The sequence below is a fragment of the Musca autumnalis genome, unplaced genomic scaffold, assembly GCF_047663935.1.
Source record: "Musca autumnalis isolate F117 unplaced genomic scaffold, ASM4766393v1 scaffold_4, whole genome shotgun sequence".
NCBI lineage: Eukaryota > Metazoa > Arthropoda > Insecta > Diptera > Muscidae > Musca > Musca autumnalis.
The window spans coordinates 220,309,365-220,324,265 of NW_027411977.1; the positions used below are offsets into that span (position 1 = coordinate 220,309,365).

The 14,901-nt window shown below is 35.5% G+C and overlaps 1 long non-coding RNA gene and 1 pseudogene across 2 annotated transcripts; both read right to left on the reverse strand.

Annotated features, from left to right (window-relative positions):
- Positions 1-14,901, reverse strand: part of LOC141403250 (uncharacterized) — a 242,385-nt pseudogene that overhangs the window by 127,350 nt on the left and 100,134 nt on the right.
- LOC141401949 (uncharacterized) lies at positions 472-10,077 on the reverse strand. 2 transcript variants are annotated; one of them, XR_012412477.1, is made up of 4 exons: positions 9,881-10,077; positions 8,938-9,792; positions 8,383-8,709; positions 472-1,360 (listed from the first exon to the last, which is right to left on the reverse strand). It is a non-coding gene; the product is annotated as an uncharacterized lncRNA (long non-coding RNA). The 2 variants fall into 2 exon arrangements; XR_012412476.1 differs by having other exon boundaries at positions 638-1,360; positions 8,893-9,792; positions 9,881-10,027.

Sequence of the window (14,901 nt, forward strand, 5' to 3'; positions counted from 1 at the left end):
AAAGGTAATAATTTAAGAGGGATCCAGAAATATGTTGATAACTTTGTTTATAGACCGAATTTCTCTTCACTTCTTTTTTTTTGGAAGTGAGCCTAATTACTTTCGCCTTCTCCATATTTGAGTTTTACCCTTTCTTATTACGATTTTACAACCATGAAATTATCACAAAATACTGTTTACTCAACTCTATTAATAACACAGTAAACAAATCCCAACTTTGACATCTTCTGGTCTAACGGTAAATTCAAATTTAGAATAAACAATCTTTGAATAATGTTATACTTCTTATAACATTATGGGAATACAATTGTACACTTGGAAAGTACAATGTATTATACGCTTATAGGAACTTAGGTTCCGACGGGATGAACTTAGGTTCTTTTGGAATTTCGAAAGGACTTAGGCCCGAGAGAAATCTATTTACTTACGGTTCCTTTTGCTTCTGCAGTTATTAAAAAGGGATCAGAGTTCGGAAATTCAACTTACATCGTTTATTCAAAGATTATAATTGGGTATTCAATGGTGTGATCCGTGCTGTTGTTCGTGAAGATGGCAAAACCAGAAAGGAAGAAGAAAAAATATTGCTGACTAACGGCAGCCTTATTAGAAAAGGAACAACAAAAGTACGGATAAAAATCATTTACAATGTTGCCACTTAAATATTCTAAATAGTGGTAAATTATTTCATAGTTGTATTTAACAAATTACATGGTGATTATTACTAATGAAGAATTAATAGTTCATGTGAAATTCAAAGAGAAATTGATTTTAAGAAACATTAATTAAAAATAATCGCAAAAATACATATTATTCTGTTTAAAGGTAAACTGCTCTCTACATCCTCCCGCCTCTTGACGATAGTCAATCTTCGAGTGTTCCGTTTAAACGTTTCAAAGCCATTATTGCTTGCTGGAGAAGCCTACGCTGCTTGAGCATTGTATTGGACCGCTGTACAACAACTGACAAATCTTCCCTCGGTGCTGGCCTTCGTGTTCTTTCTATTACTTGTCGAGCTTGTTGTCGTCTTGGCGAAGTCTTCACCCTATTATTTTCACGTCGACTTGTACCTGATCTTTCACTCAAGCTTCTTTGACCTTGCTGAATTTGCTCATATGTAAATGTTTCCGTTGGAGGGAGATGAAGCAGAGTATGATGTTCGGATCCGCATTTCGCACACGCATCTTCGGAAGTGCACTCATATGATTTATGTGACCGGGCGAGGCAGTTGAAACAATAACCTAAGCGACGTACTTCTCTTCTTCTTGTCCCTATGTCCATTTCAAGGAACTGTCTACAAAAACGCAAGGAATGAAAACGTTCGCAAATGAGGCATTTATGTACTCTTGGATTACGTGGCGGCCTGTTAAATAAATGAAATTAATTAGTTAACGCTGTGATATGACAAAATGTCATGGAAGTGAATGTAAGAGATTGTATAGAAAGAAAAGAGTAAAAATTGTGAAATGGAAATTATTTCCGAAACATGAGATTTAATGTCTGATTAGTGCTGATTGTTATCAGAGAAGAGAGGGCATAATCTTGTAATGTCTCTGGTTACAACACCTGTCGCAGTTCGAATATCTGCAACTCTCACCAAGCCGTCAACTCCATGATGTACCTTTTTTATGCGACCTAGTTTCCATTCGCAAGGGGGTAACTGATCGTCCTTTACAACTACTAGTTGATCTTGTTTGACATTTTCCATGGGGGATTGCCATTTGTATCTACGCTGTAGCTCTTTGATGTACTCATCTTTCCATCGGCGAGCAAAGTGGTGCTGTTGGGCTTTAAGTTTTTCATATCTGTCGGATAGAGTTAAATCATCGGAAAATGTTTCGGGTAAAGCCACGAGTGGTGCTCCTCTTAAAAAATGTCCTGGTGTGAGAGCTAATAAATCGTGAGCATCGTCTGTCATTGGTGATAAAGGGCGTGAGTTAAGAACTGCTTCAATGCGTGTGAGTAAAGTATAAAATTCTTCAAATGTATATCTATGGTTTTGAGCAACTTTTTTAAAGTGTGATTTAAAGGATTTGACGCCTGCTTCCCATAGACCTCCCACGTGTGGTGCGTTTGGTGGGATAAACGACCACTGAAGTCCTTGGGAAGTATACTTTTTAATTACTTCTTCGGAAGAACTATTTAGAAATTGTGCAAACTCGTACCGTAATTTTCTTTCTGCTCCAATGAAGTTTGTGCCATTATCCGACATTACCTTTAGAGGTAATCCTCGGCGCCCAACGAAGCGAACAAATGCTGATAAGAATGATTCGGAAGAGAGACTTGAACAGAGTTCCAAGTGAATTGCTTTCGTACTGAAGCAAACAAATACGCAGACATAACTTTTCTGATATACTGCTTGTCTTACATTTGATGTCTTGGTAGAAAATGGACCAGCGAAGTCTAATCCGGTGAATGAAAATGGAAGGGAGAATGTACTGCGCTCTGAGGGAAGAGCCGCCATAATTTGAGATTGTAACCTATGCTTGTATATGGTGCACGTTTTGCAGTTTCTTATACATTTTTTTATTGATGATCGCTATCGGGAAATATAGTATTCTTCGCGAATTGTTCTGAGCATCAAACTATTTTCAGCGTGAAGTAAAAAGTTGTGAATAAAGTTAAGATACAATCTGCAATATTCCGAGTCTTTATGTATTATTATGGGATAGCGTTCGTTGTATGATAGGTTTGAGTTGGTAATTCTTCCGTTTGCTCGTATAATGCCTCGATTGTCAATAAATGGATTCAGGGGAAACAGTGAACTTTTCTTGTGAACTGTATGCGATTGAGTAAGTCCTGAGTATTCCTTACTATAATGCAACTTTTGTGTTAATTGAATTGCTAAATATTTGATTTCAACGAATTCATCATGAGATATTGTGCGAGAGGAGTAAGTACAAATTTTTCTAGTGGATTTATAGAATCTAAAAATGTACGCAATAACTCTAATAGCCTTATCCCATCGAGAGAAACGTTTAAGGATATCTTCGTCATATGCTGTATAGTGAAATACTTCTATTTTGCGTGCATCTGGTGGATTCTCGTCGATTTCAATTTGATTGGGCCAATGGTCGTGGGAACTTTGCAGCCATTGCGGACCATGCCACCATAGGTGATTGTGTATGAGTTCAGATGGAGTACATCCGCGTGATCCCAGATCTGCTGGGTTATCGTGTGACCGCACATGGCGCCAGGGAGTGTTACCAACATTACGAATTATTTTTGCAACCCTATTAGCTACATATGTTTTCCAAGTGTGGGGGGGTTTGTTTAACCAGCTTAGCGTGATAGATGAATCGCTCCAGAGGAAAACTTCGTAATTATGCAACGGCAAACCAGCAGTTGTATGCTTAATCAATTGCGAAAGTAGTACTGCCCCGCAGAGCTCTAGACGTGGAAGACTTATAGGATCGATTGGAGCTACTTTAGTTTTGGATACTAGTAGTTGGGTGTGAACGGAATTGCCTAGACTTACTCTCAGGTAAATAGATGCACAGTAAGCCTTTTCAGAGGCATCGCAAAATCCGTGTATCTGAGAATCACAGGAGGGGGAGAAATTTATCCAACGAGGGATTTGGATCTGGGAAATCTCTGCTAAAGACTCAGAAAATTGAGTCCATTTTTGCAAGGTGAGAGGCTTAACATTTTCATCCCATTGTATTCCCTCTATCCACAATTGTTGCAGCATAATTTTTGCCACTATTATTATAGGCGAGATCCAACCAGCTGGGTCAAAAATTTTGGAAACAATGGATAGAATTTGCCTTTTCGTTATTGCTGTAGCCGGAGATGGGGCGTCTACTTTGTAGGAAAATATATCATGCATGGCGTTCCATTGAACACCTAATGTTTTGGTGCCGCTAGTTTCATAGAACTTTAAGAATTTGGCATCCAAAATATTTTCTGCGGGAACAGAATTAAGAATTTCGGGATAGTTAGAGGTTATTTTTTTCAAAGGAAACCCTGCTGATTTTAACATTGCAATTAGTTGAGATAGAGAATCAATAGCAGCTTCTGGATTATGAGCTCCAGATAGGACGTCATCGACGTACATTTCCTTTTTAATAATTTGTGTAGATTGGGGAAACAATTCCATGGAGTCTTGGGCCAATTGGAGTAACGTTCTCATAGCAAGGTAAGGAGCGCAATTTACTCCGAATGTTACTGTTTTTAACGCATAGTCTTTTATAGGGGAAGTAGGAGTGGGACGCCAGAGAATTCTTTGAAAATTAGAATCGTCGTGATGAACGAGTATCTGTCTATACATCTTCTCGATATCCCCATTAAATACGTATTTGTAGAAACGCCAACGCAAAATTAATGTCAGTAAATCAGATTGAAGGGTGGGACCTACGTGCAAAATGTCATTGAGTGAATTTCCAGAATGAGTCTTTTTGGATGCGTTGAACACAACACGAAGTTTCGTGCTAATACTCGGAGGTCTTATTACCGCATGATGCGGCAGGTAAAAAGATTCACAGGAGCCTGAATTTAAGGTTTCGTTAGGGTTTGTGAGTTGCATATGGTCAAGGGATAAATATTCCTTTAAGACATTGTTATAAGTGCATGCAATATCTGGTTTGTTTTTTAAAGATTGTTCCATTCGAATGTATTGAATTAAAGCTTGAGTTCTAGATGGAGAGATGGGAGAATCGACCTTATAATTCTCTTTAAAAGGTAGTCGAACGACATAACGACCGGTGGTATCTCGTGTGGTGGTTTTTTGGAATAGGGATTCACAATATTGATCACTAGCAGACATTGGTTTCTTTTCTGGGATTTCTTCTTGCTCCCAAAATTTTCTAAGCTGCTGAGAGAGGGCAACATCAGAATTCTCAGAAGTTTCGATAGAGAAAGAGGATACGGTTTGTGTTGGAACTGGGCCACTAATTACCCAACCGAATATTGTAGCTTGAGCCACCAACGACGAGGCGATGTTCATAACACCATCTAATAACAACCTAGGAATTATATTACTTCCCAGCAGTAGATCCACATGACCGGGAGAGTGGAAATTTGGATCTGCTAAGTCTAGCTGACTTAATTCTTCAAATGAAAAGTCTGTTTTGGGAAGGAAAAAACTTGGAAGGAGAAGTGTGATTTTATTTACAACAATAGCTTTCATCTCAATGATGTGATCGTGAAGATCAGAGAAGAGTGAGAAAGTGCACAATAAGTTAGAGTTTGCCACGATTTGTCCACCTAAGCCTCTTATTTGGAAATTTTGTTTTTCTGTTGGTAGCAGAAGGCGCTGCTGTAAGCTTTTGGAAATGAATGACCTTTCTGATCCTTGATCTAAAAAGGCCCTGACTTTAAAGGTATCGCCATTATGAAGGATGGTTACAATTGCGGTGGGCAACAGAGTGTTTTCTATCGACGAAAAATTTCTATTAGTGACTATGTGGGTGGAAGTTTGAACAGTTGATGAACTTTGAAATTGGGAAGGGATTTGGAACGTGTTTTCAACTTCATCTTGTTCCAACAAATCGCTGGCAAAATTAGAATTCACAGTTGAATTTTTGTACTTTTCTTGAGGTTTTGTATTAGGAAAGTGTAACAAGGTATGGTGGTTTCTTTTGCATTCCATGCAAACAAACTTACTCTTGCAATCTTTCCTTAAATGTTTATACGATAGGCAATTGAGACATATTTTATTTTGGGAAACATATTGATTTCTTTGTGTGGGATTCATTTCGAGAAATTCTGTGCAGTTTTTTAGGGCATGATCATCACCACAGAGTTTGCATTTAATTTGCATAATACTCTCGGTTTGGAATGAGTGTATTTCTGGGACTTTCTTAGAAACGAGTCTTGAACCTTGAATACTGTTAAGTCTCTCGACAACTTCATACCTGTTTGTTAAAAATTCATTCATTTCTTCCCACCTGGGAAGATCTCTATGGGATTTAAGGGATTGCTCCCAAAGGGCTAGGGTTTCATGGGGAAGTTTGGTTGAACACAAGTAAACAAGAATGGGATCCCAATCTTTAGTGCAAATATTTTGCGATTGAAGAGCTGCTAAACAATCGTTAATTGTTGTTTGTATTTTTTGTAACGATTCGCTGCTCTCTGAATTAATTGTTTTTAAGCTGAAGAGAGTCCGAAGTTGGTTGTCTACCAAAATTCTTTTATTTTCGTAGCGAGCTGTTAGCGCTTCCCACGCTAACTTGAAGTTATCACCACACAATTTATATTTTCTAACTATCCCCGCTGCTTGACCTTTAACTTTTAGACGGAGATGATAAAGCTTTTGTACCGAGGTTAGTTTTGGGTGTTCAATATATACCGCTGTGAACATATCGCGGAATGAGGGCCATTCCTCATATCCACCTTCAAATGTTTCGGTATCACAGGGTGGTACTTTAATAGAAGCGAAATTGTTGTCATATTCGGGATTTATGGAGATAGACTTATTCTCGGGAGGAACAACTAATGTCTTTTGAGCATCAAGAAGTTTAGCTTTGCATAGGTGAAAACTCTTAGTGCAAGTGGCATATTTTTCTTGTGCAGATTCTTTGAACTTATCATCGATATCTTCACTGTTATTTGTGAAAACTTTCCTATACGATTTTTGAAGATTTGACCATCTTTCATTGAGATCTTGCAGAACAACATCTAATGAAGAATCGGTGTGATCTGAAATGGGAATTTTATCAAGGGATGACGTGAACATGATCAGATCATCCGAGTCGAAAATAAACTCGCCTTGTAAATTTTCCATTTCGATTTCAAAATTATAAAAAAGTGTGGAGAACACGACTTTAATTCGTTGAAAATCCTCGATGTATAAGAAATTCGTTCTATATCAATATATTCTGAGCTATATATTGCAAACAAATCTTATACTCGTTGTAAATATGTGTGTTGAATAAAGGAGAAGTTCAAATAGTACACAGGCAATCGCTCTAATAGGAAACCGTGAACATAAACGAGAGCAGTAAAGACAAAGAGACCAATATTTTTTTTTTGAAAAAAAAATATGTATATTTTTTAAATGAAGGCAGGAGATATTGTTGTGTGAATTCTAATTTCTGACACAGAGAAAATAGATAGTTTTTTATTCGTTTCCAGGCAACGACCGACTATTTTTTAAGAGTAGGTTAATGAATGAGTTTACTTTCAAATTTGAGAACGAGTTTTATGTTTAAACTGTACGAGAGCAGGGTTTAAAACACTGATGGGCAGAAATGCTCTGCCTCACACACAAAAGTGTAAAAAATACATGAGTCTCTCGCAATTTGCCCACCATTGGTTTAAAATGTTCAGTTGGTGAAAGTATGTGTTGAAAGATTTTAGGTTCAACTAATTGTTTACCAATCGTAAGATTGAATTTGCTTTTGAAAAATTGAGAATGATTGGGATTTTATTAAACTATTTAAAATGAACAGAGTGACACTGAGATTACTCCACATTCATAAAATTCAACATCTTATTTTTAGCTCAACTCTAAAATATTTCCAATAGTCTCCTTTCTTTAGTTTGGCAAATAAAGCGATAAAGAGTAGCGCCGAGTTAAATGTAAATAAGAGCTAACACACTGAGCATCAAAGAGATTGCTTTGACATCAGACTCTCTTAAAAATTATAAGAAATTTTTAACTATTCATGAATGTGTTTGCAAATTTTAGCGTCGCTTTGTAAATAAATAAATTAGATCAAATACTCACGAAACCCAAAAAAATTTCAATTGTAAAGCGTCTCTCCCTTTACAGATAAAGAAAAGAGCTAGATAAAGTGTAGAGTTGTAAATAAAGCTCTTGTTGACAAAAGCATTAGATGATAAAGTTTAAGTTTCCTTTATCTCTTTTTGTTTTGGTTTAAAACCTAGCTTTGAAGTTTGAGTAAATTTGTTCCTTTTTACAACAAGGTTTCAAAGTTGTTTTCCGGAAAAGTAAATATTTATAATAAATTATATTTTGGGTAATCTTATAGTTCAGTTTGATTTTTTTTGTAGTGTGATCAGCTTTTATAATGCTTCATACGATGAAAGACTCATACTCCAATTTGATAGCTTTCAATATAAATTTTATCTAAGAGGAGATAAACGTATTTTTTTTAAAGATGTCGCTTTGGTATGCGGATATTTTTTACTTTTGGAAAGAGATAAACGCTTTGGTATGAGGATGTCTATTACTTTGGTAAGAGATTACCTTGTTTTCATAAAATCGAGACAATCCGTGTGATGTCAATTGAATTGGTAAAAGTTAGATCAAAAGGTTTTCACCTTTGATATGTTGGTATTATATATAAGTGAAACTGGTATACCAGTATAACAGTTGCAGTCGGAAATAAATGATGTTGTTTTGCGTTGGAAATAGTGTAACGAGTTAAGTAAATTTGGACTTACAGTTCTTCTTGTGCAATAATCGCCGTTGTTTGTTACCTTGTGTTTGTCCTCCAAATTTAAACGGTGATAATGACCCTTGTTTTATATACAATGTTTACTGGATGGTAGCTCAATGTAAAACGTTCCAAATGTTTTGCTACTTGCAGATATTGATGGTTGGTAATGATGATAGATGGCGTTGACGATCCGTGTTTTGGTGGATGTAATAGATGTTGACTTTCAAGTGCTTTGGTTTGGTTTGGAGACAAACTATCATTTACGAGTAGATGTTGTTTAAAATTTGATACGGGTACTTTGTAGTTATCTTAGCTGTTACAAGCTTTTTCCTGATGTTGTGTTCCTGAAAGCTCTCTTTGGTATTTTCTAAAATGATGAACATTAGAGAAAACTTTTATATTTTGCAGAAAGAATAGTTATTGCTTTTGCAGAAAATGTGCAATTGAATTGCTATAAATTTTCTACAATTTTCACGGCAGGAGAATCAAAAGCAAAACTATGCTGTCTTATTTTGTATTCAAATTGGAAAAATTAAGTACTGGTACTCACTCAACGAATTTCTATTTGATTTTAGATATGGCAGAGAACATTTACCTCTAGTGCTTTGTAGCATGAATTTGAGCACCGAATTCCCTTTTATTGTTGGACTTTGTTCCCAGAAGTGGATCTTCCTCAGCTTGCAATGGATTGTTGAATTTGTTGTGGAAACAAAGGAGAGATTTTCTGGTGGTGTTGGCAAGCACAATATTTCGTTGATGTTTTGTTTTTTCTAATTTGAAGTGGTGATTTGTTTTGTTTCAGCGAACAGGTTGTAGAGGAGAGGCAGTTAAGGCGGAGAAGGAATTTGCTAGCACCTTGCAGCGACACAAACACTGATTACCTCCGGTTGACAAACAGCATATGTCTATTGAAGGCCTTTCTCTTCGATTTGCACCAGAGAGATTATTGGAGACTTTTTGGTGGTTTCCACAGGCCGAATGCCGTGCACCTCAACAGCAGTTGGCGGACTGGATACACAAATACTTGTCGACGTGGCGCGGTGGTGGCGGAAAGGCGAAAGCTCCAAATAAATCTCGATGAGAACACTAACCGATGTTGTTGTCTTTTCTTTAATTTGCTCTAGAGAAATGGTTTTGACTGTTTTTGGTGGTTACTGCAGGCCGTCTGTGGAGGAGTTAACCAAGTGTTTAATATCTTTTGTGTCAACAGAAAATGGTGGAAGATGGAGAAAGGATTCAGACGACTTTAGTATAGAGATTTACTTGATTTACTCGACGTAATTTATTGATTGAAATAACAGCTTACAGGCTGCAGGCAATAAATACCAAATCGTACTTGTCGCCGGTGGCGGAATAGTGGATCTCTTGCTACCGCTGTTGAAAATGAGCGCTCGTAACCACACTTGTTGATTTGTCTGTTCCTAACTGTGTTTACAGTATAAAATTTTTGCTGTAAAAAAATTTCGTTAGTTTTGTCTGTGGCTCATGATTTGGGGATATTAATATTGATGTTTACGTAGCAATTCCAGTGTTCTTACGTGATATGGCAGCTGGATTTATTTCCTGTCCACTTGAAAGATTGATTGAAATTTTTATTAATATGCTCCTAAAGGTGCTTCCGTGTGCTTCTTCTTATTTTCTCATAAGCATGTGGCTTTTTACGCCCTTTATATTTTGCTTTCCTTCGGACGAAAAAAAGTAATATGCAATTTACTGAGTTCAGTAGAAAATTCGCTTTAGTGGTTTCGCCCAGAACCCGAATAGGTCCGTTAAATTTTCGGCATTCAAAATGGCCATAAAAATCCAAAATGACCATAAAAATCCACGTTTTCGTATATCCCCATATAACGGTACCTCTCGACTTAGTGTATTTTAAAAGATTACTTCCTTATATTCAACATATATCCTAACCCCAATTCACTTTTCCAGCTTTATCTGTTCTCCTGAAACCCATTATAGTACTATTTAGTACTTTTTGTATAAATAAGTACGAATTTTCAAAACCTCCTCCCTACCTCCACTCTAAACACCAATTGCTAATCTAATACCGAATTTCAAAATTCCAGTTCTACCCTTTACAAAATCACAAATTGTACAAAATTCTATACCATATAGCAAATACCAAAAGGTACCAAATTTTGTACCATTTAGCACTTTTCGTACACGATTTTCCAAAATGTACTTTCATATCTCAGCTCTATCCGTTCACCTAACCCCAATTTATAGCCAATGTAGTTCCATTCAGCACTTTTCCATAAGTATGAATTTCCAAAACTACCTCAATCCTCACTCCAACAGTAATCTGTTCACGCAAATACAGCGAATTCCGTACCAGTTAGTATTGCTTCGTTCACATTAGTACCATTTTCCAAAGCTTCCTCAATTGCTAATCTAATACCGAATTTCAAAATTCCAGTTCTACCCTTTACAAAATCCCAAATTGTACAAAATTCTATACCATATAGCAAATACCAAAAGGTACCAAATTTTGTACCATTTAGCACTTTTCGTACACGATTTTCCAAAATGTACTTTCATATCTCAGCTCTATCCGTTCACCTAACCCCAATTTATAGCCAATGTAGTTCCATTTAGCACTTTTCCATAAGTATGAATTTCCAAAACTACCTCAATCCTCACTCCAACAGTAATCTGTTCCCGCAAATACAGCGAATTCCGTACCAGTTAGTACTGCTTCGTTCACATTAGTACCATTTTCCAAAGCTTCCTCCATATCTCAATTCTATATTCTAACAGTAGTCTTAATTCCAAATTTCAGGATTCCAGCTCTTCAAATCCAAATCCAAATCAGACTAAACTCACTACCATTTAGGACTTTTCGACCTTTGGTACATCTTTCTTACTCTTAATCAGTGACCCCCATTCCAAATTTCAGGATTCCGGCCCTATTCGTTAACCCATATCTAAATTGTACTATATTTAGTACTATTTAGTACTTTTCGTATAAGTTTAGTTCGAATTCCAAAAACCTTTCATTTTTACTCTTTAACAGTGATTCTCATTCCAAATTTCAGGATTCCAGATATATCCGTTCACCCAAATCCAAATTGTACTAAATTTAGTATCATTTAGTACTTTTCGTGCACTTATAGCTCGAATTTCTAAAAACCTTTCTTTGTTACTCTCCATCAGTGACCCTCATTACAAATTTCAGGATTCAAGCTCAATCCGTTCACCCAAATCCAAATTGTACTAAATTTAGTACCATTTAGAACTTTTCGTGCACTTATAGTTCGAATTTACAAAAACATTTCTTTGTTACTCTCCACCACTGACCCTAATTTCAAATTTCAGGATTCCAGCTCTATCCATTCATCCAAATCCAATTTGTACAAAATTTAGTACCATTTAGTACTTTTCGTACCTTATAGTCCGAGTTTACAAAAACCTTCATTGTTACTCTTCATCAGTGACACTCATTCCAAATGTCTGTTTTCCAGTTCAATCCGTTCACCCAAATCAAAATTGTACTAAATTTAGTACCATTTAGTACTTTTCGTATCCTTATAGTTCGAATTTCCAAAAACCTTTCATTGTTACTCTTCATCAGTGACCCTCATTCCAAATTTCAGGATTCCAGCTCTATCCGTTCACCCAAATCCAAATTGTACTAAATTTAGTACCATTTGGTACTTTTACCCTTATAGTTCGAATTTCCAAAAACCTTTCATTGTTACTCTCATCAGTGACCCTCATTCCAAATGTTTGTGTTCCCGCTCTATCCGTTCACCCAAACCCAAATTGTACTAAATTTAGTACCATTTAGTACATTTCGTGCACTTGTAGTTCGAATTTCTTAAAACCTTTATTTTTTACTCTTCATCAGTGACCCTCATTACAAGTTTCAGGATTCCAGCTCTATCCGTTCACCCAAATCCAAATTGTACTAAATTTAGTACCATTTATTACTTTTCGTACACTTATAGTTCTAATTCCAAAAACCTTTCAATTTTACTCTCCATCAGTGACCCTCATTATAAAATTCAGGATTCCAGCTCTATCCGTTCACCCAAATCCAAATTGTACTAAATTTAGTAACATTTATTACTTTTCGTACACTTATAGTTCTAATTCCAAAAACCTTTCATTGTTACTCTTCATCGGTAACCCCCATTCCAAATGTCTGTATTCCAGCTCAATCCGTTCACCCAAATCCAAATTGTACTAAATTTAGTACCATTTAGTACTATTCGTGCACTTAAGTTCGAATTTCCAAAAAGTTTTCTTCGTTACTCTCCACAATTGACCGTAATTTCAAATTTCAGGATTCCAGCTCCATCCGTTCACACAAATCCAAATTGTACTAAATTTAGTACCATTTAGTAATTTTCGTACACATAAGTACGAATTTCCAAAATCACCCTCATGTCTCAATCATACACTTCAACAGTAATCTTAATTCCAAATTTCAGGATTCCAGTTCTATCCGTTCACCCAAATATAATTTGTACAAAATTTAGTATCATTTAGTACTTTTCGTACACATTAGTACGATTTTCCAAAAACATTTAATTACATCAACACCACTTCCCAACCTTGATTTCCATACCAAATTCCATGATTCTAGCTATATCCGTTCAAAATATACAATTGGTACTAAATTTTGTAAATTTTAGTACTTTTCGTACACTTAGAGGTCGATTTTCCAAAAACCCTTTGGTATATCTTTCTAGATCTCCATCAGTTACCCTCATTCCAAATATCAGACTTCTAGTTCTTACCGTTTCCCTAATACAAAGGGTACTATATTTAGTACCTTTTAGTACTTTTCGTACACTTCTGGGTCGAATTTCCAAAAACCCAGCCTTATCTCACCCCTACATACCAACAGCAACCTACACCCAAAATTTCAACTTTCTAGCTTCAGCCGTTTCGTCTGGGCGGTGATGAATCAGTCAGTCAGTCAGTGAATACCTCACCTCACTGCTCTTTTATATATATAGATTATAATTGGGTATTCAATGGTGTGATCCGTGCTGTTGTTCGTGAAGATGGCAAAACCAGAAAGGAAGAAGAAAAAATATTGCTGACTAACGGCAGCCTTATTAGAAAAGGAACAACAAAAGCACGGATAAAAATCATTTACAATGTTGCCACTTAAATATTCTAAATAGTGGTAAATTATTTCATAGTTGTATTTAACAAATTACATGGTGATTATTACTAATGAAGAATTAATAGTTCATGTGAAATTCAAAGAGAAATTTATTTTAAGAAACATTAATTAAAAATAATCGCAAAAATACATATTATTCTGTTTAAAGGTAAACTGCTCTCTACAATCTTTTTTTTTTTTTTGTTTTGGAAAGTACACTTCCATATTGCGAAGAAAACAACAAAAGCGAAAAATGCAAAAAATTGACTTTTGACCAAAGAAATCGCATTTGCGACCAATATGCACAGGTTGGTTGTCATTGTTTCCAATAATAAGCAAACATTTATAACCAAAATTGTGTAAACAACATCAATCGTATACACACGTGAACATATAACAGGAAACACTCATTATCACATCATATCTGCTCGACAGGACATATACTTGAATGCTAATTTTACCATTCACTTTAATATAATTTCTACCGAAAATGTTATGTGTCATATAATAATGTACGAACATCAAGTCCAGTAGACAGACATCAAATTATGCACTAATGTGGGTTATTGTAGGAAATTTTAAAATGTTGAATGAAAATACTTGTATATACAAAATTATTTCCAAAGCCATTTGATCCAAAAAAGTGGTTCATTCCCAAAAAAAATCTTATTCAAAAAGAATATTTTACGTTTTCCCAGTTTAAGGCCTTAAAATGGTGTACATAGCAATATAGGACGTTAAGCTAGTTTTCAACATTTTCTAATACCATCCTTATAGTCATACTTTCATGTGATTAATGCGCAAACTATAATACATTTAATTGTGCATGCAGTTGTTCGATAATTTCATTGATCTTCTCGTTGCTTGAAAATTTTCATTATGAAAATGCAACATTTTAGGGGAAAACTTTTGCATATTTTCAAAAAAGCTGTCCTCATGAAAATTTATTTTATCTACTAAAATGTCACTCACTTGGGCTCTTTGTGTTTAGAATTAATATCATGTTAATATGCAATCAATGTACATAATTAGCTTCTGAACTTGCCAAATTGTATACTATTAACACGTTCGCGGACGCAAGCAAATTCAGAGAGGTGAAAAACATGACACCCAATTATTTTCGAAATTAGTTTTTTTGTTTTTATTTATTAATTATTGATTATTATTACTATTTTTTATTTATTATAGAATGTATCTTGTTGAAGTAAATCGTATTATGTATATTAATCACCAAAACTTAAGATTGTATACAAGTAAATGAACAAAAATTGGCTGACAATGTGAATGCTATAGCATTCACGTCATTTTGCATCGGAATGCTATAGCATTCACGTCCGCGAACGTGTTAATATTGCACTATTTCTCTCTTAGACTCTTAGACGTAGTCCCTTGTAGATGGGATATTTTAATATAAACAGTTCTATGTGAATGGTTAAGATCAAA